Here is a 14,362-nt window from a genome sequence, read left to right as displayed (position 1 = left end):
GAAACTGTTCCCGTTTCAACAGCCAACTGCTCCAGAAGAGAGCAAAATGCACACCGGGCCGGTCAGTCTCCAGAGAGGGCAAATGTCCTGCATTCATATAGTGCCTGTCAGAGGCTCGGGGCATTCCAACGTCCCTCGCGGTCAACCAGGCAGTTTTGGAATGAGATTTAAAACTTTGGTGGGCAGGAAAGAGCGACACGGGGTGTCCGCACCGCCTTGCCGTCTGAGGCATCAGTCGTCACCGGCAGAGCTCTCCGGCCACGGGTGGGGCGGGGAACAGGGCGAAGATGTAACCTGTCTTCCCGCCCCACTCGCTCGGACCCTGAGGGTTGCTCGGTCCCTCCCCACCCCGTCCCTTGGCCCCGCTTTAACCGCAGAGAAGTAGTCGAGATGTCACTGAATTTCCGTTAATTGTACCTCATGCGCAGGTGTAGGCGCCCAGGTGACAATCCTCGGTACGGCGCCCTTTGTCCGCGGGGGAGCCGGCGGGCTGTGTCCGTCTGCCCCCGGGGACCCTCCGTGCTGGGACGGTGATTCCCGAGGGAGTGGGGGAAGCCCGTGAGGAGGGAGTTCAGTCGGCGGCGGGCCCCGAGAGTGCTCCCCTCTCTGACCCAGGGATGCGGGGGGTCCGCTCCCCGGAGCCGTGCGTGCGGTGTTCCACAGACTCACTTGTAAACAGTGTAAATAAAACAGAAGTTGTTTTTTTTTGTCGGTGTTGTTTCTGCGTGAGTTCCGCCGGGACCGAGTTTCCTCGCCACCGCTGCCGGCGGGGGTTGGGGAAACGGGGGAGGGGGCGGAGAATTTGGGCGTTAAAACATCTGCTGCAGGGTTCTGGGGATGGGGTTCCCGGCTCCTGTTCCCAGTGGGTGTGGGGTGGGGGTGTGAGAGAACCTCACCACAGCCGGGTGAAGGGCTCTCCCCTCGCCACCACCCACCCTCCTTCCCAGGCCCGGCGGGGGAGGGTCGCACCTCTGCAGGCGGGGTCCTCAGAGCTGAGGGCCCTCCCGCTCGCACCCGCCGGAGAGACCCCCCGCCCGGGCCCGAACCATAGGACTCACCACAGGCGATGGCGGAAAATGCACAGCACAAAAGGAGGCCGTTTGGCCCATCGCATCTGTTCGTGGAAGTGCCCCCCACCCTGTAAGGGAGGTAGACCCATGCCATCTACTCTTTCCAGGCCCCTCGTTATTTTACACACCTCAGCCTCGTCCACACACTGGTATCGCAAAGGACAGCTCTCCAGCCGAGCCAGTCTCCCCGGAGCTTCACTTCAAGCCCCGCATCGTCGCTGTTAATCTGCCTTTTCTCCTTTGTTTTCATTTTGTAGATTTACTTTTAAAAACTCTGTCCCATCACACATTCCCAGAGTACAGGTCAGACACGGAGTGAAGCTCCCTCCACACCGTCCCATCACACATTCCCGGGGTCAGACATAGAACCATAGAACAATACAGCACAATACAGGCCCTTCAGCCCACCATGTTGTGCTGACCTTCAAACCACACCTAAGACTATCTAACCCCTTGCTCACACAAATCCCTTTAATTTAAATTCCTCCATATGCTTATCTAACAATCTCTTGGACTTGACCAACGTATCAGCCTCCATCACCAGCCCAGGCAGTGCATTCCATGCCTCAACCACTCTCTGGGTGAAAAACCTCCATCTGACGTCTCCCTTGAACTTCCCACCCATTAACTTAAAGTCATGCCCTCTTGTATTGAGCATTGGTGCCCTGGAAAAGAGGCGCTGGCTGTCCACTCTATCTATTCCTCTTAATATTTTGTACACCTCTATCATGTCTCCCCTCATCCTCCTTCTCTCCAATGAGTAAAGCCCTAGCTCCCTTAGTCTCTCCTCATTTTCCATACTCTCTAAACCAGGTAGCATCCTGGTAAATCTCCTCTGCACCCTTTCCAACGCCTCCACATCCTTCCTATAATGAGGCGACCAGAACTGGACACAGTACTCTAAGTGTGGTCTAACCAGAGTTTTGTAAAGCTGCAGCATTACTTCACAGCTCTTAAACTCGATCCCACGACTTATGAAAGCTAACATCCCATAAGCTTTCTTAACTACCCTATCCACCTGTGTGGCAACTTTCAGTGATCTGTGGATATGAACCCCCAGATCCCTCTGCTCCTCTACACTGCCCAGAATCCTGCCATTTACCTTGTATTCCACCTTGGAGTTTGTCCTTCCAAAGTGTACCACCTCACACTTCTCCAGATTGAACTCCACCTGCCACTTGTCAGCCCAGCTCTGCATCCTATCAATATCCCTCTAAGCTTCGACAGCCCTCCACACTATCCACAACACCACAAATCTTTGTGTCATCTGCAAACTTGTTAACCCACCCTTCCACCCCCTCATCTAAATTATTAATAAATATCACAAAAAGTAGAGGTTCCAGAACCGATCCCTGTGGGACACCACTAGTCACAGCCCTCCAATCCAAATGCACTCCCTCCACCACAACCCTCTGCTTTCTACAGGCAAGCCAATTCTGAATCCACATGGCCAAGCTTCCCTGGATCCCTTGGCCTCTGACCTTCTGAAGAAGCCTACCATGCGGAACCTTGTCAAATGCCTTACTAAAATCCATGTAGACCACATCCACTGCACTACCCTCATCAATCTGTCTGGTCACCTCCTCAAAGAACCCTATCAGGCTTGTGAGGCAAGATCTTCCCTTCACAAAGCCATGCTGGCTGTCCCTAATCAGTCCATGATTCTCTAAATGATCATAGATCCTATCTCTTAGAATCCTTTCTAGCAGCTCACCCACCACAGACGTAAGGCTCACTGGTCTGTAGTTCCCTGGACTATCCCACTACCTTTCTTCGCCACCCTCCAATCCTCTGGTACCATCCACATGGTAAATGAGGACTCAAAGATCCTAACCAACGGTTCAGCAATCTCCTCCCTTGCGTCACAAAGCAGCCTGGGGAATATTCCATCAGGGCCCATGGACTTATCTGTCCCAATATTTTCTAACAGCTCCAACACATCCTCTCCCTTGATATCTACATACTCTAGAAGATTACCCTTACCAACACTGTCCTCAGCATCATCAAGACCCTTCTCCTTGGTGAATACTGAAGAGAAGTGTTCATTGAGAACCTCACCCACTTCCGCAGCTTCCAGGCACATCCTCCCACCTTTGTCTTTAATTGGACCTACCTTTACTCTAGCCATCCTTCTGCTCGTCACGTATGAGTAAAAAGCCTTGGTATTCTCCTTAACCCTACTCGCCAAAGCCTTTTCATGTCCCCTTCTTGCTCTCCTCTGCCCCTTCTTAAGTTCCTTCCTTGCTACTCTATATTCCTCACGAGCCCTGTCTGATCCTTGCTCCTTACACCTTATGTATGCTGCTGCCGCCTTCTTCCTAACTAGTTGTTTCACCTCTCTCGTCACCCACGGTTCCTTCACCCTGCCATTCCTTCTCTGCCTCACCGGGACAAATTTATCCGTAACATCCTGCAAGAGATCCCTGAACATCGACCACATCTCCATAGTACATTTCCCTTCAAAAATGTCATCCCAGTTTACACTCTCAAGTTCTCGCCTTATAGCCTCATAATTCGCCTTTCCCCAATTAAATATCTTTCCGTCCTCTTTGCTCCTATCCCTGTCCATGACAATGCTAAAGGTTATGGAGCAGTGGGCACTGTCCCCCAGATGCTCACCCACTGATGGATCTGTCACCTGACCCGGCTCATTACCTAAAACTAGATCTAATATGGCATCCCCTCTAGTTGGCCTGTCAACATACTGTGACAGGAATCCATCCTGGACACACTTAACAAACTCTGCCCTGTCTAAACCTTTGGCACTAAGCAGGTGCCAATCAATATTTGGGAAGTTGAAGTCTCCCACTATAATAACCCTGTTATTTTTGCATCTTTCCAAAATCTGCCTCCCAATCTGCTCCTCAGTATCCCTGCTGCTACCGGGGGGCCTATAGAATATTCCCAGTAGAGTAACTGCTCCTTTCTTGTTCCTAACTTCCACCCATACTGACTCTAGAGAGGATCCTTCTACATTATCCACCCTTTCTGCAGCTGTAATAGTGTCCCTGACCAGTATCGACACCCCTCCTCCTCTTCTCCCCCCCTCCCTATCCCTTTTAAAACACTGAAAACCAGGAATATTCAATATCCATTCCTGCCTTGATGTCAGCTGCGTCTCTGCAATAGCCACAATAATGTAGTCCCATGTACTTATCCAAGCTCTCAGTTCATCTCCCTTATTCCTGATGCTTCCCACATTTAAGTAAATGCACTTTAGCCCATCCACCTTACTACTTTTATAGCCTGTACTCTGCTTCTCCTTCCTCAAAGCCTCTCTACCTGTTAGATCTGACTTTTCCCCATCCCCTTCTACCTCTGACCTACTACTCCGGTTCTCTTCCCCCTCGCAAACTAGTTTAAACCCTCCCAAACCACCCTAGCAAACCTGCCTGCTAGGATATTGGCCCCCCTCAGGTTCAGGTGTAACCCATCCTCTCTGTGCAGGTCCCACCTTCCCCAGAAGAGATACCAATGATCCAAAAATCTAAAACCTTCCCTCCTGCACCAACTTCTCAGCCACGCATTCATTTGCCATCTCCTCCTATTCCTACCTTCACTATCGCATGGCCCTGGCAGCAATCCCGAGATTGCTACCCTTGAGGTCCTGTCCTTCAGCCTTCTGCCTAGCTCGCTAAACTCACTTCTCAGGACCTCATCCCTCTTCCTACCTATGTCATTGGTACCAACATGAACCACGACTTCTGGCTGTTCTCCCTCCTGCTCAAGAATCCCGTGGACCCGATCAGTGACATCCCGGACCCTGGCACCTGGGAGGCAACATACCATCCGGGATTCATGCTCACTGCCACAGAACCTCCTATCTGTTTCCCTGACTATCGAGTCCCCTATCACTACTGCCCTCCTCTTCTCCTCCCTTCCCTTCTGAGCAGCAGGACCAGTCCCAGTGCCATAGACCTGGCTACTGCTGCTTGATCCCTGCAGGTCATCTCCTTCAACAGCCTCCAAAGCGGAGAACCTGTTACTGAGGGGAACAGCCTCCGGGCTCCTCTGCTCCATCTGCCTGTTCGTTTTCTTTTTCCTTTTCCCTCCCCTGACAGTCACCCTTCTGTCTACTTCCCGGACTCCAGAATTACCTGCTCTAAGGGGGGTGACCGTCTCCTGATGTACAGCATCTACATAACTCTCTCCCTCCTGATGCTCCACAGTGTTTGAAGCTACAACTCCAGCTCATCAATTTTGAGCCGAAGTTCCTCCAACCTCAAGCACCTATTGCAGACGTGGTCATTGTGGACACAGGGTGAAGCTCCCTCCACACCGTCCCATCACACACTCCCGGGGTCAGACACAGCGTGAAGCTCCCTGCACACCGTCCCATCACACACTCCTGGGCTCAGACCCTCCGGCCCATCCCATCACACACTCCCAGAGTTGGATACAGGGTGAAGCTCCCCCTGCACCGTCCCATCACACACTCCCGGGGTCAGACACAGGGTGAAGCTCTCTCACCAGACCCACAGATATGATTGAATACTTGCTTCCCCACCCAATTTCTTTGTTGTAAAGTTTGTGAGTGCCCACGGTTCAGTAACAGCTTTTTTGACTTTGGTGTCAAACTGATTTGGTGTCAAAACTGGTGCTTCTCCAGTGTGTACATCGACAGAGGAAGGTCCCTCCACAGAGGAAGGTGCAGTCCTTGTTTCAAATTTATCTAGATGGTCAGAATTCACTATATGATTTTTGGGTGGTGTGGGTTCTTGTTTTAAAATTGTATTTTAAAATCATTTAACAAAAAAAATGTCAAACTAGCATTTTCTAGCACCACAGAGGGTCTCCAGTGAGCCAGCAGATTAAAAAGTATCGAAAAGTTAGCAGAAGATTTGGTAAATCTGGTTACTACATGACCTCTGCACAGAGGAAGGACATTCAGACATTTCCCTGTGAGGTGACCCCATCAATCCCATCCCTCCACTCCTTCCCCATTCGCTGTAAATGTTATTTGCCCAAGCCCATCCAATTCCCTGCCACACCCGTCTGAGCAACACCCCCCATCAGAACAACACCCCTGTCCGAACAACACCCCCGTCCGAGCAACACCCACATCTGAGCAACACCCCTGTACAAACACACCCCCATCAGAGCAACAACCCCGTCCGAGCAACACCCCCGTCCAAGCAACACCCCTGTCCGAGCAACACCCCTGTCTGAGCAACACCCCCGTCCAAGCAACACCCCCATCTGAGCAACACCCCTGTACAAGCACACCCCCATCCGAGCAACACCCCTGTCCGAGCAACACCCCTATCCAAGCAACACCCCCATCCAAGCAACAACCTCATCCGAGCAACAACCCCATCCGAGCAACAACCCCATCCGAGCAACACCCCCATCCAAGCAAAACCCCCATCCGAGCAACACCCTTGTCCGAGCAACACCCCCATCCAAACAAACATGTTAAAAGGAGGAAAGAAACAGTGAGTGTAGCTTCTGGAGAGGCAAGGGATTGGGGAGGTGGCTCAGTGGAGTTGGAGGTAACGGAGGAAAGTGGGCCAGAGGGGGTGAGGGTGGGATATGGGGAGTGGGTGGGTCTGAGAGTGAGGGATATGGAGTGTGGGTGGGTCAGTGGGGGAGGATAGGGGGAGTGGGTGGGTCTTGGTTAATTTATTTATGATTAAAACAGATGAAATTGCCGGATTACGTTTCAGAAAGAGCATCTCTTGTGACAGTCCGGAGGCGTACGGCTTGCTTGCCTTTATTCATCAAGGCACCGAGTTCAAGAGTCAGGAAGTTGTGTTGCAGCTTTATAAAACTTTAGTTAGGCCACATCTGGAGTGTTGCATTCAGTTCTGGTCGCCCCATTACAGGGAGGATGTGGAGGCTTTGGAGAGGGTGCAGAAGAGGTTCACCAGGACGCTGCCTGGATTAGAGGGCATGTGCTATACAGAGAGGTTGGACAAACTTGGGTTGTTTTCTCTGGAGTGTCGGAGGCTGAGGGGAGACCTGACAGAAGTTTATTAAATTATAAGAGGCACAGATAGACAGCTGGTGTCTTTCTCCCAGGGTCGATGTCTGATACTAGAGGACATGTATTTATGGTGAGGGGGGAAGTTCAAAGAAGGTGTGCGGGCAAAATTTTTACACAGACAGCAGTGGGTGCCTGGAATGTGCCCCCAGGGGTGGTGGTGAAGGCAGATACGACGGGGTACTAGATAAGCACATGAATGTGCAGAGGATGGAGGGATGTGGACCACGTGCGGGCAGAAGGGATCAGTGTCATTACCTGAATTAGTTTGGCACTACATAGTGGGCCGAAGGGCCTGTTCCTGTGCTGTCCTGTTCTGTGTTGTTTAGTGTACTGTATGTCCCTGGCTCGAGATGCGAGCCCAGTGGAACTGTCTGAGAATTGTCAGTGGGACAGAACTTGCCCATCACCAGAACCCATCAGTAGAGCCCCTGCTGTACTCTCAGTCACACCTCTCCCCTCCCTTTCTCTGCTTCAGTCTCCCAATGTGTGTCTGCAGCAGGATCCTGGTTGGAAGCAGGGGTCAGAGATGGATTTGTATGGTTTGACCAGGGCCACCGAACTTAAAAGCAAATGGGAATGCTATTTACCTGCTCACTTTGAAATTCAATATCGATCACTCCAGCCTTTCAAACACAACACTGTCATCCCAGAGAGCATCGCAGAGATACTTAGCAAAGTGTTCAGTTACAGATTGCCTAATCACTCACAATATGAGTCCAATTTCACCTCTCAAAGTTGTGAGAAAATAAAAGGTTTCATCTTCAAAATGCAAGGAAACAATGGATCATCGTTTTCCAGTTTGAAACTCTGCATTTACTCCCTCCGCACCGTCAAAGCCGCACACCTGCTCACAGTTACACGCTCATTCTTAATTCACACATTCACACCCTCGTTCCATGCTTACACAATTCCTCTCATTCACACTGTCGGTGGCATAGAACAAGACAATATTTCACATTTGGTAACGGTTTGAATCTGATGAAATGTTAATGAGGTGGTTTCAGTATAAGTGTCCTTGATCACAGTGGCACATTGTGTTGCTCTGGGAGTTTGTATTGAGTTTCATTGAGTCAATTGCCCGGCACCAGTACAGGAGAAGGAGTAGACCACAACAGGATTACTGACTCCACCTTACAACTGGATCAGAAGTCTAATTGCCTCAAGCTAACTTGGATCCCTGTGTCAAATATTTAATTGAAAAACGCCAAATTTTCTTTGAGTTGTTTTTTCTAGAAATTGTTCACAGAGTTAAAGTTAAGTTTCAGCCTGAAGTCTTGCAGGTTTTTTCCTGAGTTGCAACATTCAGTGATAAACATTAACAGCTTCAACACAATGAAAATCATGGGACCCAGCTCTGATTCTAGTGTTTCATTCGAGCCTCAAGTAGTGATACTTGGTCTGGAGAAATGTGCCACCAGTTTTATATTATAGTGAACAGTCCAGTGTGCAAAGAGGCAGCAAGAACCAGTGACACAATGGTAATGTCACCGTGTTTGGGCCAGGCTCATTGGATATGCTGTGTTTTTGTTAATAGATCATCAATAAATTAACGCAGCAGCCTTACTCTGTTGTAATGAGGCACAGTTTCAGTTTTAACACAACTGCATTAACATCTGAATTTATATAGAGCACTTGGTGCAATAAAAAAAGTCCCAATGAGCTTGGCAGGAGTGTTGGAAAACACAATCAGCATCAAACTACCCAGGAAGACAGGGCAGGTTACAGAGGTAGAATTTAAGAAATTGTTTAAGAAAGTCAGAGAGGTTTAGGGAGGGAATCTCCAGCTCACTGCTCAGGAAGTTGAAGGCATGGCCAACAGGGACAGGAGGATTAAATATGGGGATGATTAAGAGTGGAATTTGAGGAGAGATCTCAGAGGGTTGTTGGATTGGGTGGGGCAGAGGGTCAATGAAGAGATTTGAGGACAAGGATGATTTTATAAAAACTTGGTAATGCTAACGTTTCTACAGCTCGAGTTGTAATCTCAGCAGCACCAGTGACAGATTGAAGTCAACACTGCTGGTTGACACCAGAAAACGCTGCAGTGGAAGTGAGAGCTTGTTGCCTGAACTCACCGAGAGTCTTCAGTCATTCACTGAAGGGAAGGGCCACCTCTATCGTTCAGGTACAACTGCCCCGAAACATTGGCCCTAATACGTTTCAACCGTGTATGAGGGTCACAGACTCACACAGCAGAGAAACAGGCCCTTCGGCCCACCATGTCCATGCTGGCCATCATACCTACCTACTAGTCCCATCTCCCAGCACTGAGCCTGTGTAGCCTTCCACACATCTCAGGTGCTCATCTAAATAAATATTGTGAGAGTCTCTGCCTGCTTCTTAGAGATTCTAAAAGAAAGGACATGGACATTTGGAGAAGCATAGGCTGATTAGCAACAGTCAGCATGGCTTTGTGAGGAGCAGGTTGTTCCTCACAAGCCTGAGTGAATTCTTTGAGGATGTGACAAAGCACATTGATGAAGGTAGAGCAGTGGATGTGGTGTACATGGATTTTAGTAAAGCACTTGATAAGGTTCCTCATGGAAGGCTCATTCAGAAAGTCAGGAGGCATGGGATCCAGGGAAACTTGGCTGCGTGGATTCAGAATTGTCTCGCCCATAGAAGACAGAGGGTGGTGGTAGAGGGAGCGTATTCTGCCTGGAGGTCGGTGACCAGTGGTGTTCCACAGGGATCTGTTCTGGGACCCCTGCTCTTTGTGATTTTAATAAATGACTTGGATGAGGATGTGAAAGGGTGGGTTAGTGAGTTTGCTGATGATACAAAGGTTGGTGGTGTTGTGGATAGTGTAGAAGGTTGCTGTAGATTACAACAGGATATTGATAGAATGCAGAGCTGGGCTGAGAAGTGGCAGATGGAGTTCAACAGAAAAGTGTGAAGTGATACTCTTCGGGAGATCAAATTTGAAGGCAGAATACAAAGTTAATGGCAGGACTCTTAGCAGTGTGGAGAAACAGAGGGTTATTGGGGTCCATGTCCATAGATCCCTCAATGTTGCCACGCAGGTTGATAGGATTGATAGGCATGGAATGTAGACCTTCATTATTTGGGGTATTGAGTTCAAGAGCTGTGAGATAATGTTGCAGCTCTATAGAACTCTGGTTAGACCACACTTGGGGTATTGTGTTCAGTTCTGGTCATCTCATTACAGGAAGGATGTGGAAGCTTTAGAGAGGGTGCAGAGGAGATTTACCAGGATGCTGCCTGGATTGGAGAGCAAGTCTTATGAGGATAGGTTGAGTGAGCTCGGGCTTTTCTCTTTGGAGAGAAGGAGGATGAGAGGTGATTTGATAGAGGTGCACAAGATGATAATAGGCATAGATCAAGTGGACAGTCAGAGACTTTTTCCCAGGGTGACAATGGCTAACATGAGGGGGAATAATTTTAAGGTGATTGGAGGAAGGTATAAGGGGGATGTCAGGGGTAAGTTTTTTTACAAAGAGAGTGGTGGGTGCGTGGAACGCACTGCCGGCAGAGGTTGTGGGGGCAGATACATTAGGGACATTTAAGAAACTCTTAGATAGCCACATGAATGATAGAGAAATGGGGGGCTATATGGGAGGGAAGGGTTAGTTGATCTTAGAGCAGGATAAAATGTCGGCACAACATCGTGGGCTGAAGGGCCTGTGCTGTGCTGGAATGTTCTATGTTCTGTGACCTTAACCCCATGCCTTCTGGTTTTACACACCTCTGCAAAGCGGAAATGTTTCTCACCCCTCTTGCCGATCCAACCAACCCCGCACCTCAATCATCCCTCCTCAGCCTCCTCCATTCCAGGGTAAACAAACCCCTCCTATCCAGTACCTCCTCATAGCTGAAAGGCTCTGTCACAGGCACCATCCCTGATTGGACGGGGCTGCTGAAGGCTGCCGAGGGCAGCACCAAGCAGCAGGATTACTCCAGCAGTTTCTGCTCACCTCCTGCTCTGTTGGACTTTAACAAGCTGGGAGCAGGCTTTGAACGAAACTTTGGAAGGTTGTGGAGCAACTATTTGGAAGGCAGACACACGAGCTCTGCAGTTTGAGGTTTTATATCATGGAAGGAAAATCAAAGAATGGGAGTTAATTCAGGAAAACCGGGGCTGGTGATGGATGTTCAGGGAAATCAGGTTCAATTGTCAAATTCCTTGGATGGAAAAGCGAGAATTTGAAATCAGTTTGAAAATCTGAAAATCAGTGTTTTGCAGTAACAGCGATGGTGAATCTGCCTAATGATGCTAAATCCCACCTGGTCCACTGATGCCCAGCTCCGGAGAAGATTCAGGAGAAGAAACTTGCCACTCGCCCTCCAGCCTGCTCCGCCATTGAGTCAGATATTGGCTGATCCGCCTGCGGCCTCAGCACCACTTTCCTGCTCCCTCACACCTGTCAATCCCTTGTCGTTCAAATGTCTGGTACTTTCCAACAATATAATCACTAACTCTGCCTCCTCGGCTCTCTGGGGAAGAGAATTCCACAGGTTTGCCAAGCCACTGGGAGAAGAAATTCCTCCCATCTGACAGGGAGACCCTTTATCAATGCCTCCTGGTTCAAGATACCCCAACTAAAGAAAACATGGTCTCAGCACTCAGCTTGTCAAACCCCGTCAGAGTCTTATGTTTCAATGAGACCACCTCTCATTCTCCGATATAGCAAGAGTACAGGCCCAACCAGCTCAATCGTTTTTCATTCGTCAACCCCCTTTCCCAGGAATCAACTGAGGGAACCATCGCTGAATTTTCTCCAGTGCAAGCGAATTCTTTCTCAGATGTGGAGACCAAACTGCATACGGTACTCCAGGTGTGGTCTCATGAACACCCTGTCAGCTTGCATCAGGACTTCCCAACTTCTATATTCCATACCTAATGAGTAAAAGCCAACAATCCATTCGCTTCATAATTTCCTCCATGCCACCTGTTTGTTTTCTGTGCCAACAACACTGAACCCACCGTCCCACAACATGTGTGTCCCATCACCACAGGTCCCTCTCCCCCACAACATGTGTGTCCCATCACCACAGGTCCCTCTCCCCCACAACATGTGTGTCCCATCACCACAGGTCCCTCTGTCCCACAACATGTGTGTCCCATCACCACAGGTCCCTCTCCCCCACAACATGTGTGTCCCATCACCACAGGTCCCTCTGTCCCACAACATGTGCGTCCCATCACCACAGGTCCCTCTGTCCCATAACATGTGCGTCCCATCACCACAGGTCCCTCTGTCCCACAACATGTGTGTCCCATCACCACAGGTCCCTCTGTCCCATAACATGTGTGTCCCATCACCACAGGTCCCTCTGTCCCACAACATGTGTGTCCCATCACCACAGAACCCACCGTCAGGTTTTTGATTAATAATAGATTCTTCACCGAATATCAGAACAATTACATTTAAGTACCTTCTCCCCCACCAGTCCTGCCCTATACCAACCTTAGAATATTTGTAGCTCAAGGATTCTGCTCACAGTCAGCTGGTACATTAGAAAGCTTTCAAAACGTCAGCTCCTTCAGGGAGACTATTAGTCTGAGGTGGAGGTATTTATAGAAAAACAGTATCAGGTAGCCTCGTTCACAGAGAGCAGACACACAGACCGGAAATGTACAGTCCACACCGACAACCTTGGACAGGGACCCAGGGCCCCTTGGTCCCAGGGTGAGGGATGGGGTTGGCCCATGGGCTACCTCAGCCTGAGTCTGACTGAACCATCTAGGGGCAGGGGTAGTGCATCAGTCTGCATCTAGTTCGTGATGCCCGATTCTTTCCTCTCTATCTCTCTGCCTCGTTCTCATTCTCTCTCATTCCTTCTCTGTTCATGTTTCCTTTAATCCTCTCTCATTCTGCCTCTCATTCTGTCTCTCTCTTGCATTCTGATTCTCTCCTCCCCTTTTCCCATCTCTGTCTTTAATTGTCATTCCCTTTAACACTGTCATTCTTTTCACCAAGACTCCAACGGCCACAAGTGTTCAATGGCAGTTAGTGATTTCACTAATTTGTATATTAGTCACGTTGAAAACTGAGAAGGTCCATAGACAGGAGCTTACCTGGGGCTGAATGTGTCTCACTCCTGACAAATAAATTGGGGCGGCATGGTAGTGTAGCGGTTAGCGTGACACTATTACAGTGCCAGCGATCGGGGTTCGATTCCGATCACCGTCTGTAAGGAGTTTGTACGTTCTCCCTGTGACTGCGTGGGTTTCCTCCGGGTGCTCCGGTTTCCTCCCACATTGCAAAGATGTACAGGTAGGTTAATTTGGGGGTTTAAAATGGGCAGCGCGGACTCGTTGGGCCGGAAGGGCCTGTTACCATTCTGTAAATAAAATTTAAATTTAAATTTAAAAACGTCCCCATCCAGTGAATTTCCTTTGCTTCCTTGATCACGGTCAATTCTCTCACATGTGAACAAGGGGCATGTGTTGGGACAGTGCAGAGGGAGCTTCATTCTTTGGCTAATCCCTGCTGCCCCTGCAATGGGAGTGTGTGACAGGTCAGTGAAGAGGGAGCCTTACTCCATATCTAATCCATCCAGTCCTTGCCCTGAGAGTGGGGTGGGATAGCGGAGAGGGAGACTCACGATTTGCTTATCCGCACCTGCCTTGGGAATGCGTGATGAGACTGTGTAAAGGAAGCTTCAGTCTGTGTCCAGCCAGCACCATGTCTGCCCCTGGAGTGTGTAACAGGTCAATGGAGAGGGAGCCTTACACCCGTTCAACCTGTGCAGTACTCATCAAGTTTGTGGGAACATTCTTGCACATTAAGAGGTGAAACAACATTCCCCCCAGTGGCCGTCCTCCGCCACCGATGAAGCTCATCATTTAACTAGTCCGTTTTTCTCAGTCAGGTCTTGGTGCTGTAATCCCCCTGTGATTCTGAGGAACATTTCCACAGACTCAGTAAGGCAGCAGCAATCCTTCAGTACATGACTAACAACAAGAAGAATTTTAGGAAAAGATTTTAACACTGCAATTGAAGAAAAGTTTGGACCCCGTTACATTGCACAAAAATCTCATAATTCCCCATCACCTGACAAATGATCCAAATGGACCATCCCTTCCCACTCACTAACACCACGCTCAATCCCAAAGGGTCAATTGCCTTCCTATTCACCACTATTGTACAGAATTCCATTGGGTCAATCTCCTTCCCACATTCCCACTAGACGTAGGCCCAGTAGACCAAACCACTTTGCATTCATTCCCATTGTACAGAATCCCAACAGAACAAACATTTCCCTTCCCACTGCCCACGCTGATTATGACTGCCCATCTCTCTGTTCACTCACCACGTTCAGCAGTCTGCACTACTGCTGT

The sequence above is a fragment of the Pristis pectinata genome, chromosome 12, assembly GCF_009764475.1.
Source record: "Pristis pectinata isolate sPriPec2 chromosome 12, sPriPec2.1.pri, whole genome shotgun sequence".
NCBI lineage: Eukaryota > Metazoa > Chordata > Chondrichthyes > Rhinopristiformes > Pristidae > Pristis > Pristis pectinata.
Note: the sequence above shows the minus strand (reverse complement) of the source record.